Below are 17,928 nucleotides of genomic sequence, written 5' to 3' on the forward strand. Positions count from 1 at the left end.
AATAATGAAAACGAAGAGATAAAACAAAGAGAGGAAGAAAACTTGAGGGAGAGACAGAAAAGAAAGTGAAATGAGAGGAAAAATAGGAAAAGGAAAAGCTCCTGTTGAGCCACCTCTTCCCTAATAAAAAATAATGAATATTACACAACAAAAATCGTGGTAATATTCTGTTATAGATAAGACCGAAAAATAATTAATCAACTTTGCAGGTGTATTTTTTACACTGTTTTTACCTTTAGTTGTACGTACACACAAACAAAAGTTGCCTTTCGTATAACTGATACTTGAAAATCGATGACGTCATAAAGGATGAATGGCAGTCGTCAAAAGAAGCTTGTCCGAAATGATGAATGATATTTGCCAAAAGTATTTTGACGTCATAAAGGATGAATAGTACCTATTTACTATGCCTCCCCACGGGACAGAGTTAGACACCAGGGTCGTTTTTTAACGTGAAGAAAAGGTACAAACATAAAAAAAATTGTCTCAGTCGTGAAGGACTAATCCTCTACCGAAAGAGAACAAGAAATGGAAGTGCAGCATCTGAAGAACAGATGGTATTTATTTGCTCCCCCACCAAGCAAATTAGGCACAAGGCCGATTTTTAATGTGAGGAGTGAAGGGAGAGGGAAGGGAAAAAGGGGACCAGCTCCCGAGAGGTGGGAAATGGGAGCTGGTTAATGGTCAGGCATGTGGGGTTGCCCCCACATCTGGTCTTTGCTAGTCATAGCTAGTCATAGCTTGCAGCATCTGCTGGAACAGATGGTATTTATTTGCTCCCCCACCGAGCAAATTAGGCACAAGGCCGATTTTTAATGTGAGGAGTGAAGGGGAAATGGGGACCAACTCCCCGGGGAGTAGGGGAGCTGGATAGTGACAATTGGTATGAAGGGTCGCCCCCACATTGACCAAGGTCCCACATGTGGGGTCGCTCCCACATATGGTCTCTGCTTGCAGCATCTGCCGGAACAGACACTACACTTTGATCTTGACCAAAGGGCCAAGTTATTATTGTGATATGATAAAGCATGAATAGTAGTTACCATAACTTGTAGGCATACATGCTTGTTAAAAATAAGCCGTAATATGGATATGCCAAACTTAAGAATTTATCTATTTACTATTAACAAATACTGACGCAACGAATCACGAATGGTATAGTACACTACTGAAATAATGATGTTTGTCATTTTGCTTGCTTGTCCCCATGCACATTTAATCTGTGCATGAATGTATTAGATGGTGAAAAGAGGGTGAAAAGAAGGGTGAATAATGTAAATAAAGGGAGAATGATAATAGAAGCGATAAGAGAAATGGAATGATGAAATAATTAAAAGAGAATAAAAAGGGGAGAGAAGGAAAACGGTACAGTACGACATCACAATGTATTATGACAGTGAAATCCTTTGACTGTGTAATATCCTTGTAAACACATGACTATCGACCAATGTCAAAAGCAAGAAATTATATTTCAATTATACACATAACAAATACTGACCCAATGCATCACGAGCAGTCTAGCATCGTACCGACAAAGTTTTCTTGCTAATTTCCTTCTTTGAAAATCAAATATGTTACATCGTAGGAAGGATGAATGGGAAATGGTAAGAAGACAGTAAGATGAAGAAAATGTAATAAGTCCTCTGTCATACCTCTCTATGTTCCACCATGTCCGGACTTTCACGAAAAACGCTCGTCTACCTGAAACCACTATCAATAATTTCCCCCACTTTTTATCTGTGCCTAAACCTAAACATAGATTTCATGAACAAATCTCCTTTCTTAGATCTGCCCGCCTGTGGAACTCTCTTCCGTTTTTTTTGCTTTCCAACCGACTACAATATGGTTGTCTTCAAGTCGAATGGAGACAAATTCTAGATGAGGCATCCCATTAAGTAATCCAATTCACTAAATTTCCACTACTAACGACGATTACGACATGTTTTCCTTGACCTCTGTACATTCATAGGCCCCTGTTCTTCAGTGGCCTTGGGGCCTTGATAAGTGGTGACTCCTTTGTAAAAAAACACAAAAAAAAACAAAGGAAATAAATATATAAATGTCATAAGTAATGGGTCAATGCGTAATGGCAACAAGGGTTTTTATTAACTGATTGGTCATATAATAATATAATCGATTAATAGATAAATTAGATAAAGCAAATGTAATTCTAATCAGAAACAGCAGTGTTTGCGACGATAAAACATGTGTTTATTTTTTGGCGCAACTAATCCTGGTCTTGGGGTCAGCATCAAAGTGTACTGTCAGTTCTGTCTTCGATCAGATTCGAAGGTATTCTTCTCGACTTTAGTAATTTTATTTTTGCCTCACCCGAATTAAACCGACCTCAGTCACATGCCGTTCTTTTTTTCTTTTTTTTTTGTGTATGGGGGAGAGGAAATCTTTCTCGGGTGCTTATTCGTGAAGCGTCGATAATTTCCGTTAAATTGAAAGCAGATGAAAGCTTTAGATGTACATTCAAAATAGCTATTTACCTTCAAAATCGGTTAAGGGTCAAAAATATATACAATGAAGTACAGTGTACCAACGTTGGCCCAGCGGGTCACAGGCCGATTGGATTCATCATTTTATATTTCTAGACACCCTTTTTCGACTAATTAGTGACCAATCCTTCTACCTCTCCCGGACAAGATAAAAACGAAAGAATTTCTGATCCAATAGGCTCCGCATCGCCTGTCAAGCTCAAACATCTGTCACATCATCTCAGTCTTACATCTCTATTTTTGTTTCACAAATACTTCAATGTAATGTACTCCGATGAACTTACTGCACCCCTCAACGAAATACCCCTGACAAACCCCACTAGCAACAAAATCCAACCCCTGAGAGGTTTCTAGATGTCGGAAGATTTTATGTTCTTATATTCTCTGGACACTTACTTTGGAATTCCCTTCTTTTTCTGACTGAACCAACATTAAAAACGTGATTGTAATATTAATAAACATTGTTGGCCAACTCCCTATACAGATTGTCCCTAAAAATCTGGCTCCTATCACAGTAGCCTCCTATGTTCCAGTGGCAATGTGTTTTCTTTGGGGTGAATAAAAGATTTTTGTTTGCTTTTTTTTTTAAATCAAAGCAAATGTTTCAAATATTATTATTTTAAGATCAGTCGTGGAATCAAGGACTTCTACTTACTGACTAACAGTGTATTAATTAGTTGGTGATATTTCTGAAAGGAATGTTTACGTTATTTATATTATTTGCATATTTCAAACTGTTATCCTCATCTTGTTTGTTCTTATGCTCACAATATTTCAGCAGCTGTACTCTCCGGCTTTCTGCGGGCGAAGTGTATTTTGTCGTAATCTGTAACATTCTGAGAATTTCGAACTGAACAATTTGAATCTAATGGGATAGACTGCTCTCATTCTGCACTTTAATGGCAATATGTCTTGTTTGTGGCAAGTAAAAAATGACCAAATATAAAAACCTTTATTCTTCAAAGTAGAACTGATCCTCAACCCAGCCCTTACCACTAGCTTTTACTCTTAACACCATCAAAGATATCGCTAAAACCTTTTAAAAAATCAAAACCAGTGATTTTAACTGTTTCATCTTTGTTTGTTTTTGTATTATTTAGATTTTTCAGACTCTTCTCATCTCGATTGTTTTTTTTGTTTTTTTTTGTTTTGTTTTTTTTCGGCAGATGTAACCTCTGATCTTCTTCATGTGCATATCCACACTGGATGTTATTGATGACTGGTGGAAAATGTTTGTTTGTTTTTGTTTTGTTTTTCTTTCAAAGAAAAATAGTCGTTAGAATTCAAAACGCAAAGCGTTTTGGTCGATATAACCCGCCAACCGCCCTTTTTTATGAATACGGATCAATGCCGTTATTTGATATGATGTTTGAATATTTTTGAGATGAGGCTTGATAAATATTTTTTGTATCATTTGGATTGTTCGAACTATTGTTCTCACCTTTGTTTCTTTTTTATGTTTGTTCGGTAAAAAAAAAAGTATAGACGCTCAGCAAACTCATAAACGTTTACAAATTTCTTGATATATTTGTACTCGTCTTTGTAAGAAATACGATGCAAGAGCATAATTCAGTCATGCGGCTGCATATTTCCGCTTACCTGAAAATCTAAATTGAAATTCGATCAAAATGTTAAACTTGACAGAACTTTACAAGACCCAAATCAAAAGTCAAGATCATATAAGATGCAAGGCTTCATTACTATTTATTATTAATTATTAACTATGGCTGAGAGTCATGTAGTAAGTCGTTATGATGAACAGAATCTAAGTTATCGCCAAAACTATAGCTTTTTACCTTTACTGTGATCTTTGACCTATATATCCCAAAATAAAATCAGTTCTAAGTTTAACCAAATTTGGTAACGATTGGTCAGGCGATGTGGAGTCCAAATTGTACACAAACAACCATAATGATATATGGGGGATGCACTTTTCTCTTCCCTGCAACCTTTTTATCACAGAACAGACGATGTGAGCCTTTCTCTGCTTTACCGTTATTTTCATGGCAAGTGCTCGTCTGAACTCCAATATATGGTCCCTCTCGCCAAACTTTCACCAGAAACACTCGTCTAGTTGAAAACACTATCAATAATTTCCCGCACACTTTATCTGTGCCATAAACCTAAATGTAGATTCCATGAACAAAGCTTCTTTCTTAGAACTGCACGCCTGTGGAACTCTCTTCCATTTGCCTGTTTTCCAGCTGACTATAATAAGGTTGTCTTCAAGTCCAACGTAAACAAGTTCTTGATGCGCCGTTCCCTTTAAGTAATCCAATTTACCAAATTTCCACTACTAACAATTACTACGACATTTCCCCATTGACTACTATATGATTATTAACCCTTATCCTCAAGTGACCTCTGGTCCTTGATAAGTGGTGACCCATTTGTAAAAATAAATTAACAATATATTAACAATTTATGGCAGGTAATATGCGAATTTATGACGTCAAATTGTCTCCACCCTTTATATAACGTTTAGATGAGGGGATTTCGTTATTAGGCATGACATCGGCAATTAAATTAAATCTGACACAATGAACCCGCTATATTGTATGCATACCTTTTCAATCCAATATTGTTATAATACTTACACAACTTGTACAACCAGATTAGTTAGTATTTCTAATTAACAATGATTATGAGAAAAAATACTAATTAATTACAATATAATATACAACATGTACTATAAGTGCAGAGTCAGGTTTATATCACATGACATTAAAAATCCTAAAACTTTAAGGTCGTGCATAACTATGAGAAATAGCATAATATCAGTTATGTGTATTTATTCAGGCAGTTAGACAAGAGGGCAGGTGTGTTTCTAAAAGCCAGTGCACTCGAATTAGTTTACTCTGGCCTACAAAATATGTCCAAGCAACCCCGTTGAAATTAACCGGTAAGGGTGCCTCAGGTGATCAACAATAAACTAACTCTCTCTCTCTAAAAAAGAAAGTAAAATATGGGATAATTGAACATCTGAGATTGAAGAGAACCAGACGTACCAGGTAAGAAAGGATTTAGTTCTTTTCGACTACAGGCAGATGTGTCACAAGGTTGGAAGGCGGGCAGAGTGATACACGTGAATCTGAAGAAGAGGTACTCTAGCTTTAAAAAAAAATCTATCTGGGTAACTCAGTCAACATTCTCCTGGGTGGGGAGGGAAGACGGCTCATGAAGTAAGCAATAAAACTTATTCCACCTGAAAGACAGGAGGTAACGACCTGGGAGGATTAAGCTCCTACGACTAACAAGAACCAGACTTCAGCTCGACAGATGCAAAGTCATCCCCCTACTAAAAATGGTCAGGATTGTCAGACTGTGTCAAAGAGGTATCCCGGACTGGTATAAATATAACCTATGCAGACTGTACCAGGTATATATATATATATATATATATATATATATATATATATATATATATATATATATATAGTAATTTATAAAATATATATGGCGATTAAGCTACACTGAATATTCTGCGTTTCATCCAACTATAGGATTCGTCAGGCTTATATATATATATATATATTGAGAATATAGATTGATAATTGTAAATTATGAATCAGTTTCAAAAGGAAAGACAAACAAAATCAAATTGAGTGTACGATCGTTTCGGAAACGATATTCATTTTATTAAAATTTGCAATAAACATTGTCAATAATTTACAAAGATTGTGTTTTTGAATACAATCTCCTCGTCAGCACAAAGAGACGGAGGTAGGAGAAGTTTAAGACACCAAAATAAAACTAGCATTTTTGTAGTAAGTATGGTGGATAGTCCTTATTGAGTTGCGTTAGAAAATTTGTTTTAAAGTTTGTCAATGCATATATGCATATGTGGGTATGTTGTATTTTGGCCATGAATGATTGATCATACACTCGATTTGATTTTGTTTGTTTATCTTTTTGATTCATGATTTACAATTATTAATCTTTATACTCAATATTAATATAGCTCTAGGATAAATATAACTATATTTTTATATTACATTTTCACCCCAAACAAGTCACGTTGCCACTTTGATGGAGGGGGGCTACAATAAGGGATATAAGCTACAGGGGTACTACGTAGCAAGTAGGGCAGCAAGATGTTAATTCACGTTACACTTAAACTACAGTACAGTTGGGGAAGCAAGGAGCCGGAAGGGAATTCCAAAGTCTAGCGGTTCTGGGGAAGAAACTACTGGAGTAGAAGGCTCTCTTACATCTAGGGATCTCTACTGTAAAGAGGTGGGATTTAGCTGCTTGTCGGGTTTGTCGAGGGTATTTACATCGAGGGGTACAGGTGCTTACAGTTCGTCAGAGCATGCACCGTTAAAGTACTTGTAGAACAGGCAGAAGGAAGAACATTTCGTCGATGAGACAGAGGCTGAAGCTTAGATGACAGTTCATGGCATATCAGATTGGCGACTCTGTTTTGAACCTTGTCTAGGAGCGAGAGACTAGTAGCAGATGCACCAGCCCAAATATGACAACAATATTCCATACATGGCGACTGGTGGCCTTATAGAAGTACAGGATACTTTCGGGCGTTAGTACCTTTCTAGCACGGTAGAGAGAACTTACCTTCTTCGCAGCGGTCCTGGCAATACTCTCTATGTAATTGTTCCAACTCATGTTTCCTGTAAACGTTAGGCCGAGGAGTGTAAAAGATGTACTTTCAGTTGAATAGTCATTGGCCATTGCTATTGGTGGTAGAGAAGGTTCTTGTAATTATTGAAGGAAACAAGTTTAGTCTTTGCATCATTGAATGTGGCCATCCATTTTATTCCCATTCCACTACAGATTGGAGGTCATCCTCTAGTGTTTCTGCCATTTCTTTAAATATATGTCATTTGTTTTCCTGAGGCACTCTCGCATTTATATCAGATTGTTTAGATGCACGACCGTCGAGGACAGCCTGGATTTTTCTCTTATCTAAGAAGGATTTAATTATATTAAGTATTCTTTCAGTGATACCGTATGATCTGATTTCCCTGAGAAAACCTTCATGCCATACCCTGTCAAAAGCCTTAAATATATCTAGAGCTACCGCTCTACTCTCCCCCGCTTTATCCAGTAAATGGTATATACGTTCAGAGATTACAGTTAGGATGTTTGCTGTGGAACAGGCTTGCTTAAATCTATATTGTTGGTCAGTCAGAAGTTCAGCATTTGTAAGGTGATGGACTAGAGCTTGGTTAATTATGGTCTCAAATATTTTGGCGAAAAGTGGGAGGAGGCTAATGGGGTGATAATTTAATGGGTCTGTTCTTTCGCCAGAATTTTTGAAAACTGGTACCGCAGAAGCAGTTTTCCAGCAGCCAGGAAAGCAAGATTCATTAAGGCATTTGTTGTAAAGTTTCGAGAAAACTGGAGCTACTTCGGCGGAGCACTTTTTTAATAGCACAGCCAGGATGAGATCAGGTCCACATGCTTTTGCAGTGTCAAGATTTCTTATGATAGCATGCACCTGAGAAGGGGTGATTTTCAGATCGTCTAGTATGGCGTGTGTCCGCAAAGGAAAGTCAGGGAGGTGGTGGTTAGCAGGGTCTCTCTCTCTCTCTCTCTCTCTCTCTCTCTCTATATATATATATATATATATATATATATATATATATATATATATATATATATATATATATTAAAATTATATTATTAAATATTATTACGTGCATAAAATGTATACCCAATTGAATGTTTTTTCTGATGGTTTCCGTTTTTCAAATGCCTAAAAAGTAATATTGCAGGAGTAATTCTTTAAAAGATACCTAAATATTTTGACAAATATATAAGGTTGCTGATAATGTTGTAAACTGAATAATAAATTACAACAATTGGTATCCGGTGCCTGTTAGAAATAAAGATATCAAAAGTAAAAGCTATACTAAAGAATATTAGCGTTTCTCAACGCATAAAGGTCCAGGAACATAAACGAAGAGAGCGTATCACAGTGGCTTAGGTCTCGTCACAAACAAAGGAAACAAGCAAAGGGTTGTAAACTTTATTCCTAGTTAAGGGCTTCAATATATTAACGTCGATTTGGGCCACCGTTTACTTAAAGGGATGTAGAGCAGTGACGGTGGTTAAGATAATAATGGCACGAACTGTTAATCTATGTATGCCTAGTTCGAATCCAGTTCATTCAATAGAAATATTCTCACTTAGGATGTTGTCAACTTTCACCTCCTGTTTTAAGAAGAATTCTAACTGGAAAGATAATCGTGGAAACGAATGCCAACAGTCGAACTCTCTAGTGCATACAAAACGAATGAAAAGAGACATAACGTATGTGTTTACTAAATCTGTTTTGAATTATTTGTCAGCGATCATCATATGGCCAAGGTAAATGATGATGTTTTTCATTTAAGAATATATTGCCCATTTTTCTAGCTTAATTATGAGAATAGCAAAATTATGCCACCAAATATTTTTTTAAAAAACAATCAGTGTTTTTAAAGTAGGTTTTTACTTTTATTTCCATCGCGATAAGGTATGCACAAGATCAAAAGGTTTGGATCGAAAAGCACACAAGAGAAATGTGTACTGCGGATATGAGAAAGTACCCGAGAATCTCAATCGACTTTTTCAATATATATATTCAATATAGCAATAAACTAACCCTTTCTCAAAAAGAGGAGGTAAATTCTTGGAAAGTGGACCTCCTAGAACTGCATAGAACCATACTTTCATACAACAGATAAAAGGTTATCATCTAATTAAAAATGATCAAGCTTTTGCCGGACTGATTGTCGAGAACGTATCCTTAACCTGGTATGAATAAAACCTACTTGGGCTGTGTAAGCCGGAAATGATAACAAAACTTAGAAATCTATGATTTACTCTAATTTGTTTATCTACAAATGCAGAACATACATATAAGAATTCCAAATTATCGGCCTCCATTCTTCATTTTCTGCCTTCCATGCACTGGAACTTTTACAACTAACTAACACTAAGTCTAGGTGGCAACAGTCTAGCTCCCAAAAGAATAAATAAACAAAAGAAAATTAATAAATTCTTTTTATCACAGTCTTCCTTCCTCTGCACAAAAAAATGGGAAATAATACAATACAAATACAATTTTTTTTTAATATTTCCCTCTTCTAGGTAATTATGAAAAATGCAAAAATTATTTGTAAAAAAAAAAATTTAAATAAAATAAGTTGTTCTGATCAACGAATGTTCGAATAGTTATATACGTCAACACTTGGGAATCCCCGTGAGCACTGAAATTCGTTTGATGCCTATTCTGTATTAGCACCGTATTTGATTATGTCTAAACTATCTTGATTTGTCCAAAGTTGAATTAAAAGAATTTGTACTTTTGTAATATTTGACCCGAATCCTCGGGATTTTCCGTCAACCAACTTGGGCTCGATCGACAATCATCGGATTAAGCCGATAGTTGTTCAAATGTTGAAACACTAAATCGTACCCAGCCGAACTGAAGAAACTCTCCTTTCAATAATAGACGAATATCATCGGAAGGATTTGAAAGAAAGTAGAACAGTAAAACAAGATCCGCGGTTTCCACGAAGTATCTCCGGTGTGTTCGGACGCCGGGAATAACCGGAAGCAGCCGATCGCGAAACATGAAGAAAATTATAATGATAAAACAGGAAAAACATGGAAATACAATAAATAAAATTAGATACATGTATCTAACGCAACCTTAATCCTAACCCTAACCCCAACCCCTAAGTTTTTTATTTCTTCCAATTTATAAAAAAAAATTAGCCTTCGTAGATTCGTCTTAACTAAAAGCAGACAGAGCGTCCGTTTCAAATTGATGAACGCTCGGCCTATCTTTTCCGGCTATTTCCATCAGCTGCCGAGCGAGTCCGAGCCAACTTTATAAAAATCGCGGGTCGGTAAATGCAAAATACTCTTTCTCAAACAAAAAAATCAACAAAGCGACCCGTATTCGCTCGTCTCGTCACTCAGTCTTGTTTCACCGAAGTGTGTATGTACCGTGTTAATACCCGGTAAACCAAGTTCAAGAGAGACACAAACAATTATACTTAAAGGGAAGGTTAGAATCTTTAAAAGATCTCTTGGTTGGAATGAATAAGATAGTGAGTGAATGTTTGCCATTCGATAGGATGCACCTATTTCCAGCTTTAACAAGATGACAATAATTTTGAAAAAAAAAGAGAGAGAAGGCCCATAACCATTGATACCCATGCCCGTAACACGTGGCTAGTTTTCCACTGCCACAATCGTCATAATTACAATGTTAAAAGGGTCCTTCTGCATTTATCGACCCGCGATTTCCACGAAGTTACTGGAAACAGCCAGGCGAGGCTTATTACCAAAAAAAAAGCAAAAATTGTTACAACCCTCCCTCTCCCCATGTTAATGGCGACGACCACTGAAATTCATTAAGTCATACATTTATTTTTACTAAGGAGTCACCACTTATCAAGGCCCAGAGGCCACTCGAGGATAAGGGTTAATAAGCATACGGCGATCAATGGGACAATGCCGTAGTAATTGTTAGTGAAAATTTTGTAAATTGGATTACTTAAGTAGAACGGCTCATCAAGAACTTGTTTACGTTGGATTTGCAGACGACGATAATATAATCAGCTGGAAAGCAGGCAAATGGAAGAGTGTTCCACAGGTGTGCAGCTTCAAGAAACCTTGCTCATGGAATCTACGCTAAGGTTTAGGAACAGATAAAGAGTTGGGTGAAATCATTGATAGTGGTTGCAGATAGACGAGTGTTTCTCATGAAAGTTTAGCGAGGGGGGATCATAAATTGGAGCTTAGACGAGCACCCGCCATGAAAACAACGATAAAGCAGAGACAGGCTCGCAACGTCTCTTCTATGAGAAAAAGGGTTGCGAGGAAGAGAAAAGGGCATCCCCCACTAGGCTACGAAGTCGATTTTGAACTCTCAAGGAAGGATAATACGTTTTTGTGCCACAAGTTTACATTGGAAAATAATGTCTTAATATCCAGAAAGACTACTTGTTCACCGTTTCCGGTTCTTCTCGTCATCTGCCGAGCACACCTGAGTAACTTTGTGGAAATCGCGGGTTGATAAATGCAGAAGTACCGTTAAAAGACATTAAAAAAAATCATCTCTTGTATGAAGATATTAAAACCAATTCGAATCACTTCTATCTTAACACGATTTCGTACCACAAGTTTACAGAATATTCCAAGCAAAATCTAAATGAAATACAAGAACTGAATGTTGTTGAAAAACTGGCGCTAATAATTCGACTTGAATCGTTCATATTTACCTGCCTCCCCACGTGTACTGGTCGTGATACAAGGCCGAGAAACCATTTTCGTTGTGCAACTTTCTTTCAACAAGTAGCTAAGAGCGGCTTTCTATGACGTCATTCGTACGCGTTGAATTGTTTTGTTTATTCAAATTACATCACCAAAGAAAGAAACGGACATTTTAGAAATCAAACCTAATTTCACCGTGGGAGCATTTTCGTTTAAAGTACAGAATAATTTACATTCTGAAACTCTCGAACGAATAAAAAAAATAAAAATAAACAAATAATTTACAGCAAACACAATAGAATTAAACTCTGTACCGATTGCTATACGTTTAACAAATTGTTTGTAAAATTTTTTTATTTCAAAATTTTATTTTGAAAAAATGTGTTATCGACACAGTAATAAAAAAAAACAAACAACGATGACCACTAAAATGTAGCTTACTTTGGCTGAACTGGTTTAACGAGAGATTTTTGGGAGGGGTAGGTTTGTCACTCGGATTTAGGTTAAATGGTAGGGTAAGTAACTTTTCCTTGTTATCTTTTTTAGCCTGAGGTTATCCGCAAGTTAAGCGATCACCTCTAAAATATTGCTGGTTATTTTTTCTTTCTTTCCTTTTTTTTCTGTAAGACATTTTTCAACGAAATCAAATTCTGAAATTTAAAAAAGTATTAGTTTTCTCACGTTAAAAGTGTATGTGTAAGTAGATAATTTAATTCTATTCTGTTTTCTCTATGTGTTTACAATTTCTCGACAGTTAACTATTCTCGACTTGTAACCGTATTTAAATTTTTATGCGTATGCGACATAAGAGTTCAACACGGATTTTGTTTGTTTGTTTGTTTGTTTGTTTGTTTGTTTGGTTTTTGCATTATGAGGTTTGTTTGTTTATTGTGTTGTTTTGGTTTTTTTGTTTTGTTTTGTTTTTCTTTTTTTCTTTTTTTTTTTTGGGGGGGGGCAGGGGTTGATTTTCCGATTCATCTATTTCGTATTCCTATCAATTAGTTTCACGTTTTTCCTGTTCCATATCTACATTGGTCATACTGCAGTAACGATTCCCCGTAGGCTTACCATGCATCTCTCTGACGGTAGCTCAATTTGCCAGCACATAAAAATATGACTGACCACTTCTGAATATAGACCACTTTCAATCTTTTGAAATGTTTTTGTCTGGTGACTAGAAAAAAAGGGCTCCTGATTTTCTCACTAACTTTTTCGTAGTGAGATGGAAGTACATATATTTATCTATGTTCAAATATATACACATCGGTCTTTATTATAGAGTGAAGGATAACAAATACTGACCAAACGGGTCACGTATACCCTAGTATCTAATAAAATTGGTGACATTTGATTAAAATTTACCATCTGCAAAGACGGTGAAATTCCATGAATAATTAAAGAATATAGGTTTCATTTTAGCGTGTTTTTTTGTTTTTGTTTTTGTTTTTGTTTTTTTGTTTTTTTTTGTTTTTTGTTTTTAGTTTTTGTTTTTGTTTTTGTTTTTTTTTTGTTTTTGTTTTTACTTTTGTACACTCTAATCAGGGCATATTGCCACTGAAAACGTAAGAGACTACTGTGATGGGGACCAGAGTTACAAAGGGGCAACCATCAAGAACATATATGTCCACATTACATTTAAATATCTGCATGTTGGTACTGTCGAGCAAACAAGGAGCAGGAAGGGAATTCCATAGGTAAGCAGCCCGGAAAAAAATAAGCTATCAGAGTTCTAAAATCTTCCTGCGTCTAGGGAATTTCTACAATGAAGGGGTGTGATTTTGCTGCTAATCAGATTGATTAGGGGTATTTTCATTTAGGGAGTAGACGTTTATTAAGTTTATTGGAGCACATTTCGTGAATGTACTTGTATTTGAACTGGACGTGTCCAAGCATCTGCTTGGCTTTTCCCGGAACATGACGTCAACCGCCGGATTATGTCGAGCGTCGCCGATGATAAAGTCTTAACAACAGTATGAACAGAAAAATAGTAAAATAAATCGAAATCGTAGAAAAAAAAAACGACCTGCCGTAACTTTGTTTTATTATTCATTTAATGTTTTATGAAATATATATTTTTTATGCATAGGGGAGGGATTACTATAACCGTTATTATTATTATTATTATTATTATTATTATTATTGTTGTTGTTGTTGTTGTTGTTGTTGTTTTCATTTGTGAAAAGTATTTTGGGGGAGAGGTCTCTCAAAGTTTTTTTTTAAATATTCAAAAAAGCAATTTTTTATTTCCAAGTATGTTTTTGTTTTGTCCAATTATTTTTGTTCTTTTGTTTATCAAAGAAAATTTTAAGAAAAGGTTTGTGCGCCTCCACCCACATCTGTCGCCTATGGAGCATCTCTTTGTAATGATGTAGCTAACGCCACATGTAAAGCAATTTTTTTGCTGGGGGCGGGAGGGGTTCGGTTAATTTCTATTTTGAAAAAAAAATACTGCAATTGCTTATCTAACATTGATGATTTCAATGTAACATTTAGTTCTTTTGTTTGTTTTGTTTTGATTTTTTTTTTTGTTTTTTTGTATTTTTTGTTTTTGTTTTTTTCTCTTTCAATATTTATCCGAAAGTCGCCTGATTCTGGTCTCGTATTGATTGGCTGTTCGGCGTCTTACGAGTGATGTAATGTTCCGGGAAAAGCTTAGATACGCCTGGTATAAAATATGTACCAGTTACCAAAACAAGCACAAACATAGAACACTGTAGCGATGCGACAGAAGCTAGAGCTTAACAGAGAGTGAAGCAAAACTAATCCATCCATTCAGCGTGGCCGTAGCCGAGATTGAACTCACTGCACGAGTTTGTAGTGTAATTCAAATCTTATCGGCAGCTGAATACTTGATGCTTCGCCAGGGCTGTCAAGGGTATTTTTTATCGTGACGCCATCACTAGATGGGTTGCCTACCACGGCTTGTAAGAGTCCAATCTAACATCGAAAGAAGGATAGACCGCGCCAGTTTCTCAACTTGGCATTTTATCTCGCGGTACATAGAGCACCTCGCCTTCCCAAATGGTCACCCATCTGGTACTGGCCAGACTCAACGTTGTCTTAACTTCGGTGATCTGGCGAGAACCGGTGTGTCAACATGATTGTACCGTATATACCAATATAACTAATAACTTAATTTAATCTGTAAATTAAAAAGTGTACACTGCTTGGGTTGTTTTCGAAACCCATAAATAGTTGACGTCATAAACCCTCCCCACTTCTTTGATATTGATCTCCTTCCCATAACACGATAATGTGTAATAAGGGTTGGAAAGTGGGAATTAAAGACCCAGCCCTTTGGCCTACAAAAAATGCCTGGGCAAGCCTATCGGCATTTCTTGGAGGAGGCGCCACAGACGATTAGCAATAAACTAACCCCTTCTCAAATAGAAAAGGCAAAGCCTGGGATGGTGGTCTCCCAGAACTGCGCAGGATCAAAGCCATACCTTAGTTAACAAGGAACGTCTTCTATGGCCTATACATCGTTAGCTTTGAAGCCTAGAGAAAATCTCACACATACATAATATGAAACGCACTCTTTTCTCTTTTTATTAATGAATCACTACTTATCAAGAAATCCACTCTAAGATAAGGTTTAAGATGAATGGATTATCAGTAACGAAGGTCTTAGAATTATGCATGCAGTGAGCAAAATTTGAACATCTATGAGGACAGTTTTACGACAACTATTTGTTGAGATTAAATTGATGACCATGTTGCACTTTTCAGAGAAGCAGTAGCGTGAAAGATGGGAGATTCTAAAAAGGAAGCCATGTTCAGGGAAAATCGAGTTTGATGCTAGACATACACTGATAATAAAAGGAAAGTTCTTTGTAGTTGTGATAAGAAGACGAGTTCTCGTTGTGAATGTTTTACAAGAAAAAACTAGAGAAGCAGCTTATATTTTGTTTCGATGTAACATCATTTGCTTGAAAATTTCTGATATATCAGCTCGTGTGAATTGCCTTCGTACGTTGACGGTTTTTGAATGAATCGGTGCACATTTTTTTTTTTTTTTGTTGGTTTTGGTTTTTTTTCCTTGGTAGTAGTTATCAATAAAATGAATAATCATTGCTACCCTTGCTTTTTAATGTTTTATTTAACTATAATATATATACATATATATATACACACACATATATATATATATATATATATATATATATATATATATATATATATATATATATATATATATACTAACAGTGCCGCCCGGCTTCGCTCTGACCTTATGTACTGTTCAGAAGGTTATGCGCATATGTATATATTAAAAAAGTATGAATATGTAAAGTAATGCCTTCTGTATAATAGTCTTCCTTACCTACCATAGAGAAAAGACAGACAGACATTTTCACTTTTATATATATATATATATATATATATATATATATATATAGAGAGAGAGAGAGAGAGAGAGAGAGAGAGAGAGAGAGAGAGAGAGAGATTGGATGCAATATACAGTAATGACTCAAAAAGTATATGAAAAAGCTCATGCGCACCACTGATAATCGAAACCAAAACTTTCAGCTCACAATTAATTTTGCCTCTGCCGTAAATGACTGGGCTATGAAAACCTTTACTGCAAGGCTAAAAATTAAAACATGAACCAATATCTACTACGTTATGTATTCGTAATCCCAGCGTTTGACATCACCTAGCAAATTTCATTTTATGTTTTTTATATTTCACACTTTTGCACCAATTTTTTCGGGCTAAAACCCAAGTATAAAGTTTTGTATGGATTCAAATACCTTATATATGAAGTTTCATGTCTGTAGACCAAAAACTCTAGAAGTTTCGTAGGCAAAATTTGTTAAACAAAAATACATACGTACTAGCATTTCAGCCCGGGTATTTGGATGTTTATGTTGAGCAAAATAAAAAAAGTGGTAGTAGGAAGGCTCGAATCCGTACCACGAAGGAGGAAAAGCACGGGGGAAAAACTTACATCTTTGCGCTTACGACTACCGCCAAACCTGAAGTGAGTTATGTTTAAATTAAGGCTAGACAATCTAAAGGAGAGGATAACTTTAAAAAATATCGGCGAAAAAAGCAGCCCCCCCCCCGTGGAAAAGTGCCTAGTTGAAGGTGAGGATATTAATGCTTTTAGCCAATTTTTCGATATTTTTCGTATGAAAGGTCGAATTAAAAACGATACTGATCTTAGTAAAATCCGTTGCATCCATCGAAAATGTTAGGCAGACATGCAAACATACATATATACATACATACATTTATATATTGGTAACTAAAAAATTTCAATCCAAACCGATAAAAAAGCTTGCCCTATCTCTGAATACCTTTTATGTAAAATTTCAAATGTTTAGACCAGAAATTGTCTGAGTAATTTGGTAGAGACCACAGAGGTCAAATTCTTTTTAACTTCGACCCCTATTATGACCCCTTAACATTTGTTGTTTTGGGCTCAAAGTTATTAAGTTAGATCCATATCTAAGGAATCTATATATAAAATTTCAAGTGTTTAGACCCAAAATTGACGGAAGTGTTTATTAGAGTTATCAAAGGTCAAATCGTTGAACTTTGACCCCTTAACAGCCAAATTTCTGGCTTAAAACGGATTACAAAGATTTTCCCAAATCTCACTACCCTGTATATCAAATTTGGAGCCTGTAGACTGAACATTGACAGAGTTATTGTGTAGGAAAATGTACACAGACAGACAGATAGACTGACACTTTCACTTATATATATATATATATATATATATATATATATATATATATATATATATATATATATATATATATATAATTATTAGGAGTCAAAAATAACAGCACCTTTTTTAACCGGATCTCATTTTACACCGGTACAAATATACTAACAGTATTTAATAACTATGGATGTGCAACAGCATATTCTTTTCACTGTTTTGACTCTTGAGTATATATCCGTTAATATCTTATATGTTTTTATATAGACTGATGTGGTTCTCGGTTGATTGGCTGGGTCTTACTGTGCCATATATATACTTGAGAGTCAAAAGAATGAAAAGAATATTCTGTGTTCACGGCCCTATTAATAACTAACAAGAAACTAAATAAATAAACTATAAAATAAGAAAATCGAAAATTAAAAATAATTCGCCCCTAACTATCCTGCACCCACCTTTATAACCAATAAAAAACACTATAAATACACCAAGCCTCAAAGGGAAAGAAAAAGATAACAACTA

General features: G+C 35.7%; 1 protein-coding gene across 7 annotated transcripts in view; it reads right to left on the bottom strand.

Moving 5' to 3' along the window:
• LOC145295967 (dual specificity tyrosine-phosphorylation-regulated kinase 4-like) overlaps positions 1 to 17,928 on the bottom strand; it is a 436,432-nt gene that overhangs the window by 314,020 nt on the left and 104,484 nt on the right. Inside the window, exon 1 of one of the 7 annotated variants that reach the window (XM_080141892.1) lies at positions 11,744 to 11,848. The exons of the other annotated variants lie outside the window; for them this stretch is intronic. The gene's annotated coding sequence lies outside the window, so the exon portion shown is untranslated. Of the gene's footprint in view, positions 1 to 11,743; positions 11,849 to 17,928 lie in introns of those variants that run through there. 7 annotated transcript variants of the gene reach the window in all.

The sequence above is a fragment of the Euprymna scolopes genome, chromosome 16, assembly GCF_053919585.1.
Source record: "Euprymna scolopes isolate OS-2025 chromosome 16, ASM5391958v1, whole genome shotgun sequence".
Lineage (NCBI taxonomy): Eukaryota > Metazoa > Mollusca > Cephalopoda > Sepiida > Sepiolidae > Euprymna > Euprymna scolopes.